This window comes from Lissotriton helveticus, chromosome 12, assembly GCF_964261635.1.
Source record: "Lissotriton helveticus chromosome 12, aLisHel1.1, whole genome shotgun sequence".
NCBI classification, from domain to species: domain Eukaryota; kingdom Metazoa; phylum Chordata; class Amphibia; order Caudata; family Salamandridae; genus Lissotriton; species Lissotriton helveticus.
Genome location: NC_136073.1, coordinates 119587644 through 119606904, shown reverse-complemented (window position 1 = coordinate 119606904; position 19261 = coordinate 119587644). Strand labels below are relative to the sequence as shown.

Sequence of the window (19261 nt, the reverse complement as noted above, 5' to 3'; positions counted from 1 at the left end):
CATCATGACCCTTGACGCAACAAAAGCGTTCGATAGAGTAAATTGGGAATACTTAAATTTAATAATGGAAAAATATCATCTAGGCCCCAAATTTTGTCGAGCCATAGGCTTACTATATAACAATGCTAGAGCATCCCTATTAATAAGTGGTACGCGAACATCTCCTTTTAAAATTAGTCGAGGAACAAGACAGGGTTGTCCCTTATCCCCCCTTCTCTTTAATTTATACGTAGAACCGTTTGCACAATCTATAAGGGAAGATACTAATATTCCTCATTTTTATTTTTCGGGATGGGAAAAGAAGATTGGCCTTTATGCCGATGACATAATTATATACACAACGGATCCTGCATTGGCATTCCCAATTATTATAAAAAAAGCGGAGGATTTCGGAATATTTACAGGATATGAAAGCAACGCAGGAAAAACCGATATCCTGGTGTGGAACATCCAAAATCTCCAGCTCCCGGTAAAATCTTCATTGAGGTACCTGGGAATTACTATTACCAAAGATCTAGCAAATCTGGCTCAAAACAATTTAGCCCGTATCTCCCGAGAATCTCAAATCTTGATGAAAGCTTGGTCCTTTCTCCCGCTCACCATCTACGGGAGAACCAGTCTGATAAAAATGAGTATCCTCCCGAAATTTACTTTTATTTTTAATTCCATTCCGTTAATCTTCGACACCAAACAGCTTGCAAAATGTCAGCAAAATGTTAATTCATTTGTTTGGGGGCATAAATCCAGCAGAATAGCCTGGAAAAAATTGAGAAGGAGAAGAGAAAAAGGGGGGCTTGCACTGCCAGATTTGGAATACTATGCCTGGGCATTTCACTTGATGCATTCCCGGATGTTACTTAAGATCCCCTGGGAAAATGCAAATGGGCTTATGTATACGGCAATGCTAATGGGTTCGGGCCTTCCAGTGAACGGATTCCTCTTTAAGTTCGGCCATCAAAAGTTCTTTAAATAAATCAGATTAAAGACACTATTTAGTATCCTAAAAGAATGGTCCCAAATAAAGCTTAAAACTGGCATAGGATACCTATCCAAACATGCCCCGATTTGGGACCTACCAGGATTAACACTACAAGAAACCAATATAGTTAAAAGAGTCTTGCTACACGCAGGTATTACACAGTGGGGTGATCTCCTGGTGGAAAGATCAATTATGGATTGGGATATTTTTAACTCCAAGGTAACATCATCACTCTCTTGGTTAGTATACTTGCAACTAAGCAGCTGGCTCCGGATTCAAACTAAGAAGAAAGCAATGATGGGAGAAGAGAGTGCGTTAGAAAATCTCTTAGTTGGAAGACCCCCCGGGAAAAAGGAAGTAGCACTTTTCTATTGGTATATCATAGAGGATGGAGAGAGAGATCCTAATCTCCCGGAAAAACTCTGGGGTGTGGAGGGAGAACCACATATGGAGGACATATGGGAGGAATCTTTCGCCCTCCTCTATAAAATTATCAAGCCAGCATGGTTGAGGCGCAACCACTTTTTTACACTTCACAGAGCGTATTATTCTCCTAAACGTCTGTCGAAATTTCAACCCGGGAAGTGTTGTGGCAAATGTTCTCTTCCAGCTGCCTCAGATCTCCACATGTTTTGTGAGTGCCCGAACATTGCTACCTTTTGGAACGAAGTCAGAACAACACTTGAATCCATTCTTGGTTTACCTATCCCGTGTTCGTGGCTTTTAATTATTTTTGGAATAAAAGACAATATTAAGGGACCAGAGAGAGAATTTCTGTTTTATGCCATTTTACTGGCAAGAAGAGAAATCTGCAAAAACTGGGTAAACACAAACTCCCCAACACATGCAGAATGGTTGTCCTCACTATATGCAACGTCTAAGCAGGATCTATCAAGAACATGTAGCCCTCGATCTTTGAGATTTTGGGACCTTTTGATCAATTGGAGAAGGGACAGTTAGCCAACCCGGGTTTTTTTTTTTTTTTTTTCCCGGGTCCGATGATTAGGCCTAAGATCTCTCTGTCCAAAGGGTGCCACCGAAACAGATTTTGGACACTGGCCGAACTGGTCTGAAGAGAGAATGCTCGTCCAAGCTCTGCTGGCGACGCTGGGATCGACTCTCTGAGCACTTGGAGCTTAGTATTGGGCTCCTTGGTGTAATAAAGGGGTCTCTCCTCGAGTCTGCGCAGATGGGAGCGCAGTTGGATCGATTTAATGGCTAATGAGGACAAAAAAAAAAAGACTTTATTCCACAAGTCATCACAAGTACGGTCCAAAAACGAATGACTCGAAACGGTCAATTCCCTCCAGATGACTCCCACGCTCTCCATTCAAATCACAACACTCACGCGGGACACTCAGCCTACATTCATACAGCACGCGAATAACAACACGCGACACTCACACTTTCAAACCACAACATAACAAGGTATTGTTTGTAGATGACGCACGTGTGGTCACGCGCGTCATTACAAACAATAACACACCACACAATACCTTCATTAGAACACAGCAGATGTAAGGGCACACAGACTAGGCGTGGGGACAGCATGCCGCTTGCTGTAAGCAGCACCCCTGGGGTGACATGGGAACAAAACAATTTGAAGGCACGAGGACCCAAGGCAAAAACCATGAGCCTCCCCGGCACAAATTAGCTGTATTGGGAGAAGGGCTAAGAATTAAAGTGACAATAGCATAACAAAAATGCGTTGAATGTGTGGAGTTAATTTAAAAATGGTATGGGTGCAGAAGAAAAGAAAGTTGCTGGCAGTTGGGCTGTGCATGTTATTAGGAAGGGGCGCTGTGCAAGTTGCCCATTTCCTTGCATGCCGCCTGCTCCGAGTGCCCTTGGGTTGGACTCTGAAGAGCCCCTGCCCAGAGAGCGGAACAAAATATTTTGAATTTGAGTGACCAGGTGCGGGGGAGAGGACCGAAGAGAGTTGCATGCGCATGCTACCTGCTTTGAACGTTGGAAGGGGTGCTGTGTATCATAAACATGCTCCGCGCCTAGAGCCTTGCGCGCCGCTCCAACACAGACATTGCACTCCAAGATTTATGGCTTATCTAAAGTCACAATAAACACAGACCTACCGTTTCTGACTCCCTGCCGTCCTCTGCATGCAAACAATAGAACGAAAAACTTTACTCAGCCAAACATATAAGCCACACTGCTTTGCAGAAAACTTCACCACAAAAGAGTTGTGAATCGATTAATGGAAGCTGGAAGAGAGCCGTTTTACACTGAAGTTGCCCAGAAGCCGTAATCGCAAGAACCCACATTTAATGGAATAAATAAATAAATAAGTTCCTTAGTGGAAACCACACAACTCAAGGACATGGGTGAAATCGCGATTGTGGAGAATACTAGTTTTCAAATATACTGCCATGTACCCGGGTGCGCCGTACATATAACACAGCACCACGACATGTGGATGAGCTGGCACCTCAATTAGAGAGCTGCTTTCAGCTGAATCACAAGGTTACATCTGGTGAGGGCAGGCACACAGTGTGTACACACACGCACGAGCTGAGACTTGGCATACGAGCATGTAAAAGCAGACACAGCATGCAATATTTCATAGTACACAATGGGCATACTAACGGCACGAGTAGATATTCTGTATACTACACATGAGAGCAGGCATATCTGGTGCAAAAACCGCGAGAGCAGGCATACCCACTTGGCTTCGTGAATAAGCAGTGAAAGTACGTATACTTGGTGTGCAAACAGAGAGATGAAGCTGAAAGCGCCCACACACCGCAGGCATGCCTGACCCGTGACGATGCAGAATCACTAATAACAAGAAGAGGCCCCTGATGCTCTCTCTACCAGTAGGCGGGGAGGGCCACATTATGGCAGACGAGATAAAAGGGTATTACGGAAACCATCATGGTCTCCACTGACTCAATATCCAGTCAACTAACTAGCATGAGCTGAAGCAAATGGCCCTATCTTATAGCAACTGGGGTGAACTAAATGGTCTGCACCATAAAACACGCATTGGCCGCGCGGCCGTGCAGGATAATGAGTTTGAGGCTCACACTGAGGCAAGAAAGAAAGATCTCCAGACTGTGACTCCTTTCAAACTTTCTTCCTTCAGAAGGTACAGGATATTATCACCGACATCAAGATACGGCCAGCTCCAACCATGCTGCCTAGACAGACTGATCTGCCAACTCAGATGAAAGAAGCCAGGGTCTCCCCACTTTTAAAGAAAGCAGGAATGGATACGAAAGCCTTAAAAAATTACAGGCCTATCTCGCAGTTACCATTTCTAAGCAAGATCCTGGAAAAACACGTTCTCAGCACTCTAGCCGGCCATCTTGAGGAATACCATCTCCTTCATGCCAGACAGGCCGGGTTTCGGCCCCAACACAGCACAGAATTAGTCATGGCCTCGGTCGCCGATGAGCTGAGAGTCAGGGCTGATAATAAACAGCCATGCGCCCTGATTCTCTTAGACTTATCGGCGGCTTTCGATACGGTCAGCCACACCATCTTGCTGGACCGGGTCGCGAAATTGGGGATCTCAGGCCAGGTGCTAAAGTGGCTAGAATCCTTCCTGTCGGGTCGAACCCAGAGAGTGCAGTTAGGAGACCAGCTGTCCGGGATCAGTGAGGTGGCCCGGGGGGTGCCCCAGGGGTCGGCTCTATCCCCCCTGCTTTTTAATATCTATTTACAACCGTTGGTGGAGGAGCTCATGCATATGAACTGTGAAGTTTTCAATTACGCAGACGACACCCAGCTATTGGTCCAGCTGGATGACACTAGAGAGGCCCAGGAATCAGTACGGAGTCTACTCAGCTTCACGGTCAACTGGATGACTAACAATCTGTTGAAAGTGAATGCTGATAAAACGGAGGTGCTGGTGATCAGCAATAAAGAGGATCCCTGGAATGACCTGTATTGGCCTCCCGAGCTGGGAACTACTCCTTCTCCTGGTACTGTGGTAAAAAGCCTGGGATTAAGGATCGATGCAGATCTCTCTATGGCCCCTCAAGTCTCTGCTGTTGTCGGATCCTGCATAGGTGTGTTGAGGCAACTGAGAAAGCTAGTTCCCATCCTATCTGCCTCCACCCTGCAATCGATCGTATCTGCCACAGTTATCTCGAGACTTGATTATGGCAACGCCCTATATCTTGGCTTGCCACGGAAGCTGTTGAGGAAGCTGCAGGTGGTTCAGAATGATGCAGCCAGGCTGATCTACTCCCTGCCCAGAAACTCGCATGTAACCCCCCTGCTTCAAAAGCTGCACTGGCTTCCAGTGAAATTTCGAGTCCAGTTTAAATGTCTCTGTGTGGCCCATAAGGCACTCTTCGGGAAAGCCCCAGAGTACATTAAGCAACGTTTGAAGAGGTATATTCCTGGAAGATCTTTTCGCTCAGGAACAACCTCCAACCTGACTCAACCTAGGTTCAAACTCAAAACCAGAGGAGGCAGGGCTCTGTCTGTGCTTCTCCCGCAACTCTGGAATGAGCTTCCGTCTACCCTGAAGGAGGAATTCCAGCTACTACCCTTCAGAAAAAAAACTGAAAACCCATCTATTCAGAAAGGCATTCACACAGTTTAGGCGGCAAAACAACTGAGGGTTCTTTGGCTGCCAGTGTGTTATGTTTTCTGTTAAGCGCTTAGAGACCGGCGGTGATAGGTGCTATACAAATAATCTATAACATAACATAACAGAAAGTTAATCGGGTTAATTAGAGGCAAACGCACTTTAGCGCCAGCCGGAACTGCTCGCCTCTAGCAAGTGCGCCGAACCACTGCGCGCTGGCGTCCTCACACAGTTGGAATCACGCCAGACTCAATGTTAAGAGTTCAAGCAGGTTCCCCATGACTTTATGGTGTGCAGACTATCAGGTAAAGAAACAAGCTCAAACACATCATCGTGATCACGATCGCTGTGAAAGCGAAAGTGATTGCGATAACGCACTAAAACACGTAAGGGATGCGCGTGCAAGCGCGCGTCCTTGTGCACATTCTAGCAAGCTGGTCGCCGCTTTAGGAGCACTTCCCAAAGCAGCTACTAAATGTCTCTCCGAGCAGGGAATGCGCGCTGTCTCAGCGAGACCTAAAAAGACTGAAAATGTACTCCTGACAAGGGCAGAAATATAACTTTTTCCTGGTTGGAAAAAAGGGAGTGTTAAAAAAAGGTGGATTTGCAACTGCTCAGCACATTTTCGCATGATCAAATATAATATAACATGTTAATCTGTAAACGCATGTTCACCCTAGGGTCTCTTGCCACTGGAATAACATGTTTAGTGTTACCCAACTCTATGGTACTCACTTTATTGACCTTGGAAGGATGAACTGCTGAGCAGACCTCTGGGATTCAAACCTATGACCATGCATATTTGCGCCTGCAAAATTGGAATCAACGTTTGCTAGGAGCATGAGTCCCAGTCATACTTTGATAAAGTTTCCCATATTCATGAAAATAAAAAATCTACACCAATGAAAGTATATATAGAAGTAGGTGCAATGTTGTGCCTTTCTTTAAAAATGAGGCCCCTAACTTATTTTCTTGTTGCTCATTATGGCTTTACACTGATATTGACAGGCACCAAACACATTTTACTAAAACACCTCAGAAAATTGGTTTCTGAAGTTCAGTTCAGCATAACTCTTTTTTCAAGTGTTTTATATTTACATTTTATTTTGAAAGCAAATATCATTAATCGTTCTTTTAGGATTCTGTAAATAGTGAGGGAACATTCAGTGAGCATTATAAGTGCCTCAAATTGATACATTTTGCAAAGGTGGTTGTACTTTTTACTGAACCACCAGTAATGCAAAATGGTCCAGGGAGGACCTGGCTTGGCAGTTCGGTCTGGACTGTTCCCATGAGGAGCAGGGTCAAGACTGATTTGCATATGGCTGGATCTAAACTGGGGTGACATGGTGGGCAAAAGAAGGATGGGTTTAATCCAGATCTCCTGACTGGGGGTAAGTTATTTGTTCTGCATTCCGTCCATTATTTTGTGTCTTTCGCAGTAATGAAAACTGAGCTCACAATATTTCCATACAGCACTGGCCCAATAAATAAAGGCTTTGCATTCATCAATCATATATGCAAGTTTGAACCATTTGCCCTTATAAATGCAAATCTTGCCTTATTGGCAGACAATCTTTTCACAGATTAGTAAAAAAGTAAAACTTGAAAACTTCAAGCCCTTGAACCTAAACAATATGTCCTAGGAGTTCTGCAACAGGAATTTCAGACGCCCGGTAATCGAGAAGATTCTGGCGATGTGGCTGCCGCAGCCTGCACTTGTGATTCTGCATATTGGTGGTAATGACGTTGCGCAGTGTGATTGGAGTGAGTTGGCTGACTTATTGGTCATTAGCTGGCGTGGTTGACCCAAGGTTTTCCAGAAGCAGTGGTTGTATGGTCCCATATTACCCCCAGGGGAGCTTGGAGAGGGGGTAATCTGTTAGGGCGGTTAATAAATTGATTAAGTACTTGAACAGTAGTATTTTACGATTGCTCAAGACAGGGTGTCTGAGGTCCATTTCACACCTTTGTCTTAAAGGTGAACAGTTTTTTGATCCAGATGGTGTACATTTGTCTTAGATAGGTAATTAGGTGTTTGTTCATGTCTTGTTTTCCTTTGCAGCTCAGTTCATGGCATCGTTTTGGGGAGGCCCTCTGTTATGCAAACCATCTGTCTTGTGGCATGGTGGGTTTAGGGTTGGCAGGGAGTATTTAGAGCACCTTCGCTTCTCGCATCAAAATTATTTTGCATGATTGGCTATTTCATCTGAGGCCTCAAAAGGGGCGTATGGGAGCCTTAAGGCTGTTTTTTACTTCTGTTTAGCTGGGAGCTCCATTGTTTTGGCCATTTGGGAAAGCCGGAAATGCGGTCTGGACCCAGGGCACAAGTTCTAAAACAAGCATTGAAAATGCAATAGGTCTTGCCTTTGAATAAGTTAAAGCCATTTGCTTTGCTAATGGTATTGCTAAAACAGGCAACTATACTAAATCTGTATGGTCAGCACTTAATACCCACTGCACCCTTGTGGTACAAATTATAGAGTGTTACAACCTTCTGAGGGACGTCATGATTTCCCATCACAGCATCTAAGCTGAGCACGGTTCACTAAACCCTGACAGATTCCCGTTTCCATTCAAATAGCCCTTCTCCGGAAACAAGACTAAAATTACACACATTTCCCCATAAACAAAGAAATTTAAAACATCGGCAAAAAATGAAAACAAGAGGCAAACTAGGTTGAAGCCATAAGGTGAATTTAATATGCAGATTATGTAAAGGATGCTTCACAGTCAAGAAACTATGAAGTAAAGGCACCAAAGTTGAGCTGCACAAAAACAAGCCACACGGAAGAGGAGTTCGACGATTACACGTGCAGAAGGTCATAAACAAACATGTAATTAGTTGTGCATTATTGCTTTGGTCACTAAGAATTTTGAGCCGAGTAGGGAGAATTTACGTGCAAACTTTAAACAATAAAAGCAGTCATCGAATAGCTGAACACAGTACAAATGTATATACCAAGAGTTGCATATGTGCAAAAGCATGCAAGCTCTAACAGGCGTTCATTATTTAATTGAAGAATCTCTTTATCTAAGCCGACTATCAACTGCGCTGGCTACCACACACAGGTAAAGAGGCATGTTAATCAGTTACTTAAGGTTTTAGCTAGAGATACAAATATTGGGCTCAGTAGACAGTCAGTCCAAAAAAGACAAGACAACCAATGGGACGCCCACTGAGCAGGGCACTGAAAGCGAAATCAGAGCAATTCGGAGATGCATTACAAACAAGTGGAAGAAGGCATAATCAGACTATCTGTGGCATTAGCACCTTTTTTTTATACAGGAACTATAAAGAGAGGAAGGCAGCAGAAAGTAAAATGGCTGGTGGTAAGGAAACTTCCACAATGGAATATTCAGAACATTTTAATTATCTGTAAGGAGAAGAAGCAAAGCTGCTCACTGCAGAAACTGGGATATTTAAAAGCGCTGTGGCTACCTACCAAAAGAATGTTTGGGACTCACATTAAAATTGCCAGTGTTTATTTTAGCAAGGCCATTCCTAGGAAACAAATCATTCGTTGATTTAATAACTTGATGGGTTCTCCAAATATCTAAACACTAGCAGCCCGTCCCGACGTTGTCCCAGCTGTTATGCTGACTCTCCTCAACCTCTTGAGAGTTCAGTGCGTGACAGCGTGCACGCGACGCAGCGCGCGTGTGAAAGAGCAGCCTGTTTATTTTTTTTTTATCCCCGCTGGTACGCTGGCTCACCTCAGCCCCCGCCTGAGCACTGTAGCAATATGTTATGGTGTGTAACGGCTCCAGAACGCATCCAGGATTTCCGGCCCATTTTCCACGAATGCCCCGGAAATGCCTTGCCCATCGCTGTATGCCCACACCCCCGGCAGAACACACACGCCCACAAGGAAGTAGTGTGAAGGCTTTGTTTTTCTGAATGCCGTTTTAATGTCGGAATGCCACGGCCATCGCTGTATGCACACGCCCCCAGCACAACGCCCCGAGCAGAACGCCCAAGCCCACAAGGGACTACTTTGCCCCTAAGGTTCTTTTACCCTTCTAATGTATATGGTGGGCAGCTGTATAGCCTATGTCCATCTGCTGAAACTGTCCTTTCCAATGCTGTATTGGGTGTTGTGATTGGTGCTGTGGTTCCTGAGATAACCCGCCTCAAAGGTTTGGGCTCTTCCTTTATAATATTAGTATAGATAAATAGAAAGAGAAAAGGGGAACACAGGCTAAAAAACAAGCGTTAAAATAATTTTCCAGTCACGAATACGTGGAAAAAGGGTATGACATGGCTGTGTGGGATGAAGATGATGAGTGAAGACAGTCAAGGTGCCACAGTGGATCAAATGTTCATGGGTACAAAGCAGAAGGCAGCCCTTTTACGGCAACAATGGTTTGTTTGCTCTGGGAAAAAAGCCGGTGTGGGTCATTAAGAACTGGGAACCTAGTCTTCTTGAATTCTAGAAAGGCAAGAGAATTGGGTCCAAGTAGAAGACCGGGAAGAGGAGCACAAGGCCATGGTAGCTTTGCGCCTCTAAAAGGGATTGTTTTTAGGTGTGTGTCTGAAGAACAACAGCGAAATCTTATTACTGGAGATTGAGTAGTTATTTAAAATCTGCTGTAAGGGCGCTGAGCCTTAGGTCATGAGATCTGTATCATTAAATTAAATATGGTAAACCTACTTTCTCTATGTAGAATGTTTTGAATCCGATAGGTTTTCGCCATGGAGCTCTACAAATTGAAAAGCCCATTTCACCTACAAACATGGGTCAAATACAATCATTACTTAAATGCAAAGCTTCCATAAAAAGGCAAAAGTGGTTCCAATTTTCCTTCTACCCACTAAGTTATTACTTTAATATGTGGGTGAGAAAAGTATTTATTTGGGGATATACAGCTCTAAGATACGCAAGGAGTTCACTGATAGATCCTCTTTTTGCGTAAGGGTTAACGGTCAGAAATAATGATTGAGGGAGCATGTGGAGACTGTCAAGGACCTAACAGGGGAGAAAAAAAGTCGTACAGTCACTGGGTTGTACGAGTACAAAGACCGTCAAAATCTTTTTAGCAAAGTCATTAATGGCCAGAATAAAGGCAACCTGAAGTGCTTTGAAGATGCCACCCGAGCGCAAAACGCATATGTTAAGTAAATCATATCACAGATATAGGAGCCCAAAGAATTTGTATGTAACCAATGTAGGAACAAACATCACAAAGAGAAAGGTACAGAGCAAGCTATCGTGCAAACGCATGGGTAAAATACCAGCAGATAAACATTAAGGAGTGTGCTCGTGGAGATTCCTAGGGGGGCAGCTTTATAGGTAACTTGGGCACATCGAACAACTGTACAGTGTGTAAAAAAATTGCATTTCAGGATATAGGCTTTTGCAGCAGAGGATTACGGAAGTAGAAGATCCTCCTTACGTGAGTGGTAAAAACTAAGACATTCCAGCCTCAAGTTTATTCGGTCATAACAGGATAGTGAAACGAATACTTCCCGAATTCTGTGTGAAACTACGAATCCTAAATGAACTCCAAGTTGCGTTTACAGCCAATGCAATGTCTTTGCGCCATGTTGACTCAGACATTGACAATTCTGTGCATTAGCACTAAAGAGTTCAGTCCCAGGTTATAGTGCCCAGACAAAAACAAATACTACTAACAATGAGAAACCCCCCAAGATTGTTTCGAGAAAACAAAATACATTTTAGTTGGACAATAATTCAAAGTTAACTGCCAAGAGCTTAATGTTCCGCCTGTGAGACAATTTTTTTTTCCATCTAGCATTATTGTCACTAACTTGATAAAATGTACTACTGATACAAGAATGGATATTTTCTGTTGACATTCATTGCATTCGGAAGAGCATTAACAGACATCTAGAAAAGATTAACTTAAAGGTGAGCACAAATGGTTTTATGAGAACCAACTTAAGGTCACAAGAAAAAGACAATCCCTTGCTTTCTAGAAACAAGAGCAATGTGGCTGTGATCCCTCAAACTACTTTAATTGCTCGCCGTGAGATGCACTAAAAAAAGTTGAATGGCACAACCCATATGGAAAGCCTATGGTTCCACAGCGCCCTCTAAATTGAGGAAAACAAAACACACAAAAACTTCAATCAAAACAATTACCGTCTGATCTTGCTACAGCAACAACCTCCACGTGTCAGCCGAATTATTAAAATAACCACGTAAAAGAAAAGAAGAGCCTTAAACTTTATATGCATATCGCCTATGTTGTAGGTAGATTAGGTAGGCAGCAGGACATGTCTTCAGATTATTAGGATAGATGTATTAAGATAGTACAGCAGAGCAGTAAACCTCACAGCTGACCAGACCATCAACTGCCAAGGCTGGAACATCCACATCCCAGATAGAACAGTCATAGGTACTATGGGAGGTTGGGAAGGTGGGAACACAAAGAAAGGGCTACTGACACCAAGTAGCCATATTGAAAGAAGCAGAAATATACAACATATCTTGCCTGCTAGCTCTGCACTACAAACGATCTTCAATAAACGCAGTGCAGCTGCAAAATCAAGTTTGCACTGGGAGAAGTAGCATCCTATCAAATCCTTCCCCTAGAGGAGTGCGCCTGAAATGTTGATCAATAAACACGGGCTGGACTTCAGCTGTCAAAAACTCGACTTCAGCTCTGCTGTCAAAAACGTCACTTTCTATGTAATAAGGAAGTCGGACTACCAAAAAATAGCTTATGGGTACATCTTCATAGAGAGTATAGATTTAACACCATGCAGCGAGTACTCGGGTCTCAGTGCAGCGGTTTGGTGAGTTCAGGCTTAAGTGATGTTTGAAGCATGGTGCAGATCCATGGGCATGCGAGCGCAGCAAAGCAGAGCCCGCCGACATCCCAGGCCGGTAGATGGTCACATGGTCGTTTGCAGGCTTCATTGTGCAGCAGGCGAGCTGGGCTCGGCCTGCACAGACCCTGTAGGAAACGGTGTGCGCTTGGCAGCAGCCAGGCCTAGAGGGCGCCCCCTACAGGTCCATGCGCGGAGCTGCTCTGCGTTTGCAGGCATGGCGCAACAGGCGAGGGAGGGGAGATGAGGGTGCTCTGCAGGGGAGATGGGACCTGGTGTAGAGAAGGGAGCAGGCGGCCGTGGGGGCAGAGGGAAGAGGGGGCAGTAGAGACTGGGGCGGCGACAGGGAGATGCATGGGCACGTGGGGAACATACCTGTCAAGTGGCCCCATGTCACATGCGACCCTTTGAGCCACTGCTGGCTTCGTAGAAAACGCCACTTTGCACACTCTTATTGTTTACAGTGACACTACAAGTCCCAGAATGCAACGCCGTGAGGTTTGGGAGAAGAGAGACCATCGAGGGAGGCATGATGATTACAGAGTTAGGACCTGTGACTGGAGAGTAGCAGTGAATAGGACACATGGGAGATTTAAGACTTCGGTGCGGAGGCGGGCGGCGGCTGGTGAGGAAGAAAGGGGATTGGCATGGGGTTAGGGAGGAAGACATGCATGCAGGGAACAAGTCGTAAAAAAAGAAGTGGGGGGGACGCTGTCACCGAAAGTGATGTCACTACAGGAAGTGACGTCACGCAAGGTGCCGAGCTCCTCGTCCCAGAGAGGCCAAAGAGTTAAGTCCAGCTGTTTGGCAGGGGGGACGGTGTCCCCCCGGTAAAATAAGCGGGGGGACGCCGTCCACCCGTGTGGTACCCCGACTCGAGCCCTGCATGCATGGAGGGAAGGACACCGAAAAAGGCGAGTGGGCAAGGGAGAAGAAAAAGGTGACATGGAAATGAAGGGAGGAGTGCACGTTGTGTAGGTAGTTGGGAGTCATTTAAGGGTTGTGAATTGAAACCCCATGGGGCGAAGGCGGGAAGATGAAGACGCGAGGAAATCAATGAAAGGCAGACGAGGGCAGCAGGCAGGGGCCCAAGACAGGCAGACAGGCTGCGAGGAAGCGTGGGAGTGACCTGAAACATGAAGGGCACATAGTGGCACTGCGAAAAGAGTGGCCACTGAAGTGGAAGGGGCCGGAGTCTACACACCAGAACCCTGTAGTGGCACTAAGTAAATGTTACACGTCACTCCTTATAACAAGCGCGGCGCGGTCCCGAAAGTAAAAGAGGATCTCTTGTGAAAAATGTGTAAGTCTCAAGTGCTTGAGTGTGTGTTTTGTCAGGCATTACAGTGCTTAGTTTGCAGAAACGAAGACAAACATTATTATTATTATTATATTTAAGTTTATAGAGCGTACAGCTACCCAAAGGTTTCCCGGCGCTAGGAACAGGATGAGGGCAGAGGACCAGCAAGTTAGAGACTAAGGCAAGAGAAAGACAGCCTATTGATTAAACAACCATGACTTAGCGTCCTTGCGGAATTTGAGATAGCTGGGTTCTGTGCGCAGGTGAAGAGGAAGAGAATTCCAGAGGGAAGGAGCCAGGTAAGAAAAAGGACCGTCTCCCCATTCTGGCTTTCTTGATCCTGGGTACCCGAAACTTATGCTGGTTAGCAGAACGGAGGGCGCGAGAGGGACAATATTGCTGAACTAGCGTTTTAAGATAAGATGGGGCCTTGCCAGATTTGATCCTGTGCATAAAGCAAAGGGCCTTAAACTTTGTACGACTCTCAATGCAGAGCCAGTGCAGGTTACGTAAGGAAGTGGATGTCGAGGATTTGTGAGGGAGTTTGCAGAGTAGCCTGGCCGCTATGTTCTGCACCGTCTGTAGTTTACGGGTTACTTCTTTGCAGGCACCTAGGTACAGGATATTGCCATAGTCCAGTCTGGATGTTATTAGGGCCTGGACTACGGTTTTTTGTGTGTCCTGAGGAAGCATCCAGATGATCTTCTTGAGCCACTTGAGGATGGTAACACAAGTGGAGGCAACTCTGACCGCATGTTGTTTCACCGACATCTGGTCATTAAAGGTAATGCCAAGGTTTCGGGCAGTTTTAGAGGGGGCAGGAAGAGGGCCCATTTGAAGCGGCCAATGATAGGGGCCCCACAAAGAAGTATTCTTGCCGAACAGAAGGAGTTCTGTCTTCCCCCAGTTGAGTTTTAATTTATTTTCATGCATCCATTTGGCAATGTTATTTAATCCAGAACAAAGGGAAGAAGAAGTAGATTGAGGGTTTGCGGAGAGTGAGTAGATGACCTGGGTGTCATCAGCGTAAGAATAAATGGTTAGCCCAGCTTGTTCTGCAATAGTGGCCAAAGGTCTGACGTAAAGATTAAAAAGTAAGGGACTCAGGATGGAGCCCTGAGGGACACCATATTGAGACTATTGAGGACGCCCCTTAGCTGGGGCAGCTGTGCGCAATACAAATATGTGTAACATAACATAACATAACATAACTTGTGTGTTTTGGAAGCAGAGGTAGTGGAAAAGACTTGAAAAGTACGATCAGAAAGGAAGCTAGCAAGCCATTTTAAAGCAAGACTAGTGATGCCATAAGACTGAAGAGTGTTAAGAAGGATGGAGTGGGAAACCGTATCGAATGCGGCACTTAGGTCAAGCAAAATAAGTGCTACGGTATCCCCCCTGTCAACCTGGCATCGGATGGTCTCGGAGACACCTAAAAGTGTCGATTCAGTGGAATAACCTGACCTAAAGCCAGACTGAGATTGATGGAGAATATTACTAAATTCAACGTATTTGGTTAGTTGCATGTTGATGTGTTTTTCAAGAATTTTTGAGAAAACTGGAAGGAGTGGGATGGGGCGGAAGTTAGCTGGGTTTTTGGGGCCTGCATTCACCTTTTTCAGTAGAGGTACTATCATAGCGTGTTTCCATGCACTGGGGACCTTAGCTTCCTTGAGGGATGTATTAAGTAGTTCAAGAATAGGATTAAGGGTAGAGGGGTCCAAGACGCGTAGAGTTTGTGGGGGAATGGGATCCAAGGGGAGCCTGATTTGATGTTCCTGATGATATCATGAAATATGGTGATGTTAAGAGGGTCCCAGGCTGTTAACTGCTGAGTGGGGCTACTAAGAGTATGGTCCGGAGCCTCGTGTTCACTGAAGAGATCCAGTGTGGTTTGTTCAGAAAGTAGATGGGTGGGGGTTGAGTCTCTGAAGTCAGCGTATATGCCATCGATTTTAGAGATAAAGGCCTTTCATTTTAGTGTTACGTGATCAGTTTTTGTCTTTGCCAATACGTTTTGCTGTGACTGCAGCAAAAAGAAAACAAGCATTTGCAATGCAATAAGTCTCGCATTATTAAAGTTTGAGCTATTGGCTTTGCTAAATAATGCAACACCAATAGCTCAAACTTTAATAATGCGAGACCTATTGCATTGCAAATGCTTGTTTTTTTTGTCTGTTTGTGGGCTTGTCAGGCTGGACTGTTGATTTTTGTGAAGAAAATAAAATCCTGCAGTAAGCTTAAATGAACGGAATCGGACATGCAAAACAGGTATACAGCATATGAGGGCAACCTGAAAACGTGTTTGTTATGGTGTACGTCATGATCTCCTACTGTTGCACTGACCTGCTATGCTATGAAAATTTGCTTTTGGTGGCACAGTCGCGTTGCTCAAATGGGTGTAATTTCTGATATTTACGTTTCCCTCGTTTTATTTGCTTGATTTTACTGGCAAAAAAGTGTCACTCATAGTCGTTGAAATGTCACCCACAATTTCCCTAAAATTATGAACACGTCACTCATAGCAATCTGAAACCTTGGCAGTTAGGGTGATGTCACGATCTAATTGCACCGCCATCTTTCCGGAAACAGACATTTTCTCCCTCTAGAAAACTTAAGTTTAATGACCCCGTAACATGTGCTCGTTGCTCACCCTAGGGAATCTCACTCTGATAAAAGGCCCTCACTTCTCGACTGAAGTGCAGTTCTTCTCATCCCGCGAGAAGAATGCGTGTCCCTGACCTTGCCCTGCCCGAACCGCTTTAGGAAGGTGTCTCTTATATGCCATTAGCATTTTGAGCGCGCGGCGGCTCCCTGATTGTTGTCGACTTACTTTCTTGGCAACATTGTGGCCCTTTAACTGGACTGGGCTTAGGGTTAATGCTACAAGTGCAAGTCTGTTGAGGGCTGGTGGAGCCCCTTCAGTGTGTTTTGAAGTCTTGCTCACTAGCCTGCATGTTCCAAGTTACATTTTATTACTAGCCCATTGATGTTAGATGAAGTTAAGATTTTACTTGCAGTTTCCTGATCGTCAGTATCCCTTGGCTAGTTCAGGCTTCTCAATGCTTTTTAGGTCGAGACTATGATATCCCGCAAGGGATCTATAGACGAGAGTATACTGGGCAAACCAAGATCTTAAATCATTGCGGATTTCGGACAGTTCGTGTGGTGCACTCGTGCTGAAAGCGCCTCCACATCAAGGCCATCAGCCTCCTTCCCACAGGCATCTGTTGCTTCCCCAGCGTGCGCAGTGCACGCTCGGCCTCACTTCTCCTCCCCCCTAATTACATCCCGCTTTCACTTTCACGGCCGCGAGGCCGTGAGCTTCACTTCAAAGGGGCCGCCAATCCTTTCAGCACACCGCTACCCCGCAACCAGCATTCAAACCCCACCTTTTAGTAAAAAAAAACAATTGCAGCTTTGCCCAGCTCTCTACTATTTCCAATGTTCCAGGTTTTACAAGTTTTGCCTCTTTTCACTTGCCGCTTTTCTCTGGATCACACATTTGTTTACTGGTTTCCCTGGCCTCCTTAGTGCCGGTCCGCCAGCTCCCACGTCTGCCTCTACCTCATCCTGCGCCGCCCCGGAATATTCTGCTTCACCTTCCATGTCCCGAGCCTGCTCTGCCACTGTGTTCCGCTCCAGCTCTCTGCTCTGCCCTGCCGTTTCACCATACTGCACTGCCATCTCACCTCTTCACCATCCCCGGTAGGTTCGCTTCACTATACTTCGGTTTTATTCTTCTACTGCTTTGTGCAGCTTTTAGGAAAAAAAGCCTCTCTTTTGCTTTTGGAACTTCCTGCTGTCTGCGACTTAAATGTGCACCGTGCTCATTTTTCGACAGTGTGCGATGCTTTAAACAATAGAGTTTCATTTTATTTAGAGGCTATTTGCGGGGCAGGGCGGTACAAGTTTTGAAAAAGAGGAAGAAAAGTGTTTACTATTTAAACATTTACGCTAAAATCTGTGCTTAGCATAGTGTGCTGCAGATTGGTATTTTGCTGCTTATGTCTTTACATCCAGACATACAATACAACAACTAACATTATACCTATTTATTTTATTTTATTTAATGCGATTTTATATAGCGCGAACATTACCCGAGAACGAACCAGGACTATTGGCTTTGTCAATGGTTGTTAGTTGCGCCGCGCACCACTCTCTGGCTCACCTCCTGCTCCCCCTTTCACAATGCGCGTGCACCCCCCCCACCCCTCCCATTTGTTCTCTATTCGCCTCCCGCACCCATGCGGTCTCTTGGGCTCTGCGGGCACAGCCATGTTTTTTTTCAGTAATTGAAAAGAACACTTTTCGTAGCCACAGTAGGGATAGCCGTGGCACAGAGCAGCATACCGGGTCCCGGGATGAAGACATTGCAGGCATGAGAGCCACTGTTTTATGTTTTTTTTAAAACATCACACATCTCCAATAGAAGTGCTTAAACAGCTGGGCACTTACCGCACCATCCAATGCTCATGACACCAATGGAGCATCTGTTAAACCCTGCAAGGTGAAACACCAATGCCCAGAAGTTAGATCGTTGTTTTAAACATTTACTGTAAAATCTGTGCTTAGCATAGTGTGCTGCGGACTGGTATTTTGCTGCTTATGTCTTTACATCCATATATACAATACAACAACTAACATTACACCTACAACGAACAAGGACTATTGGCTTTGTCAATGGTTGCTAATTGCGCCGCGCACCACTCTCGGGCTTACCTCCTGCTCCCCCTTTCACAATGCACGTGCACTCCCCCCACCCCTCCCTTCTGTTCTCTATTCGCCTCCCGCACCCGTGTGGTCTCTTGGGCTCTGCGGGCACAGCCATGTTTTTCAGTAATTGAAAAGAACACTTTTTGTAGCCACAGTAGGTATAGCCGTGGCACAGAGCAGCATACTGTGTCCCGGGATTAAGACATTGCAGGCATAACTTAACGTTTGCTTTTGTAATTGCTTCACTTGTAGTTTTCTCCTCATGTATCAGTTATGTTCCTATTGTGAAGCGTTCTGACACCTTCGGGTAAAGTCTGCGCTATATAAAACGCATTTTATGTTTCTTTTAAAAACATCACACGTCTCCACTAGAAGTGCTTCAACAGTCGGGCACTTACTGCACCATCACTCAGCACCACCACAGCATCACTCAGCACCACCACAGCACCACTCAGCACCACCACAGCATCACTCAGCACCACCACAGCATCACTCAGCACCACCACAGCATCACTCAGCACCACCCCAGCACCACTCAGCATCACCACATCATCACTCAGCGCTACCCCAGCATCACTCAGCACCACCATATTATCAATCAGCACCACCGCATTATCATTCAGCACCACCACAGCACCACTCAGCACCACCACAGCATCACTCAGCACCACCACAGCACCACTAAGCACCACCACAGCACCACTCAGCACCACCACATTATCACTCAGCACCACCACATTATCACTCAGCACCACCACATTATCACTCAGCAATCACTCACCACCACCACATTATCACTCAGCACCACCACAGCACCACTCAACACCACCACAGCATCACTCAGCACCACCACAGCATCACTCAGCACCACCACAGCACCACTCAGCACCACCACAGCATCACTCAGCACCACCA

The 19261-nt window shown here is 45.4% G+C and overlaps 1 long non-coding RNA gene across 1 annotated transcript in view; it reads right to left on the bottom strand.

The window, feature by feature from the left end:
- The window catches only part of LOC144798648 (uncharacterized), a 43002-nt gene that overhangs the window by 20513 nt on the left and 3228 nt on the right, over window positions 1-19261 (bottom strand). The window contains exon 2 of the long non-coding RNA XR_013603594.1: window positions 18089-18133. This is a non-coding gene — a long non-coding RNA (uncharacterized LOC144798648). The remainder of the gene's footprint in view (window positions 1-18088; window positions 18134-19261) is intronic.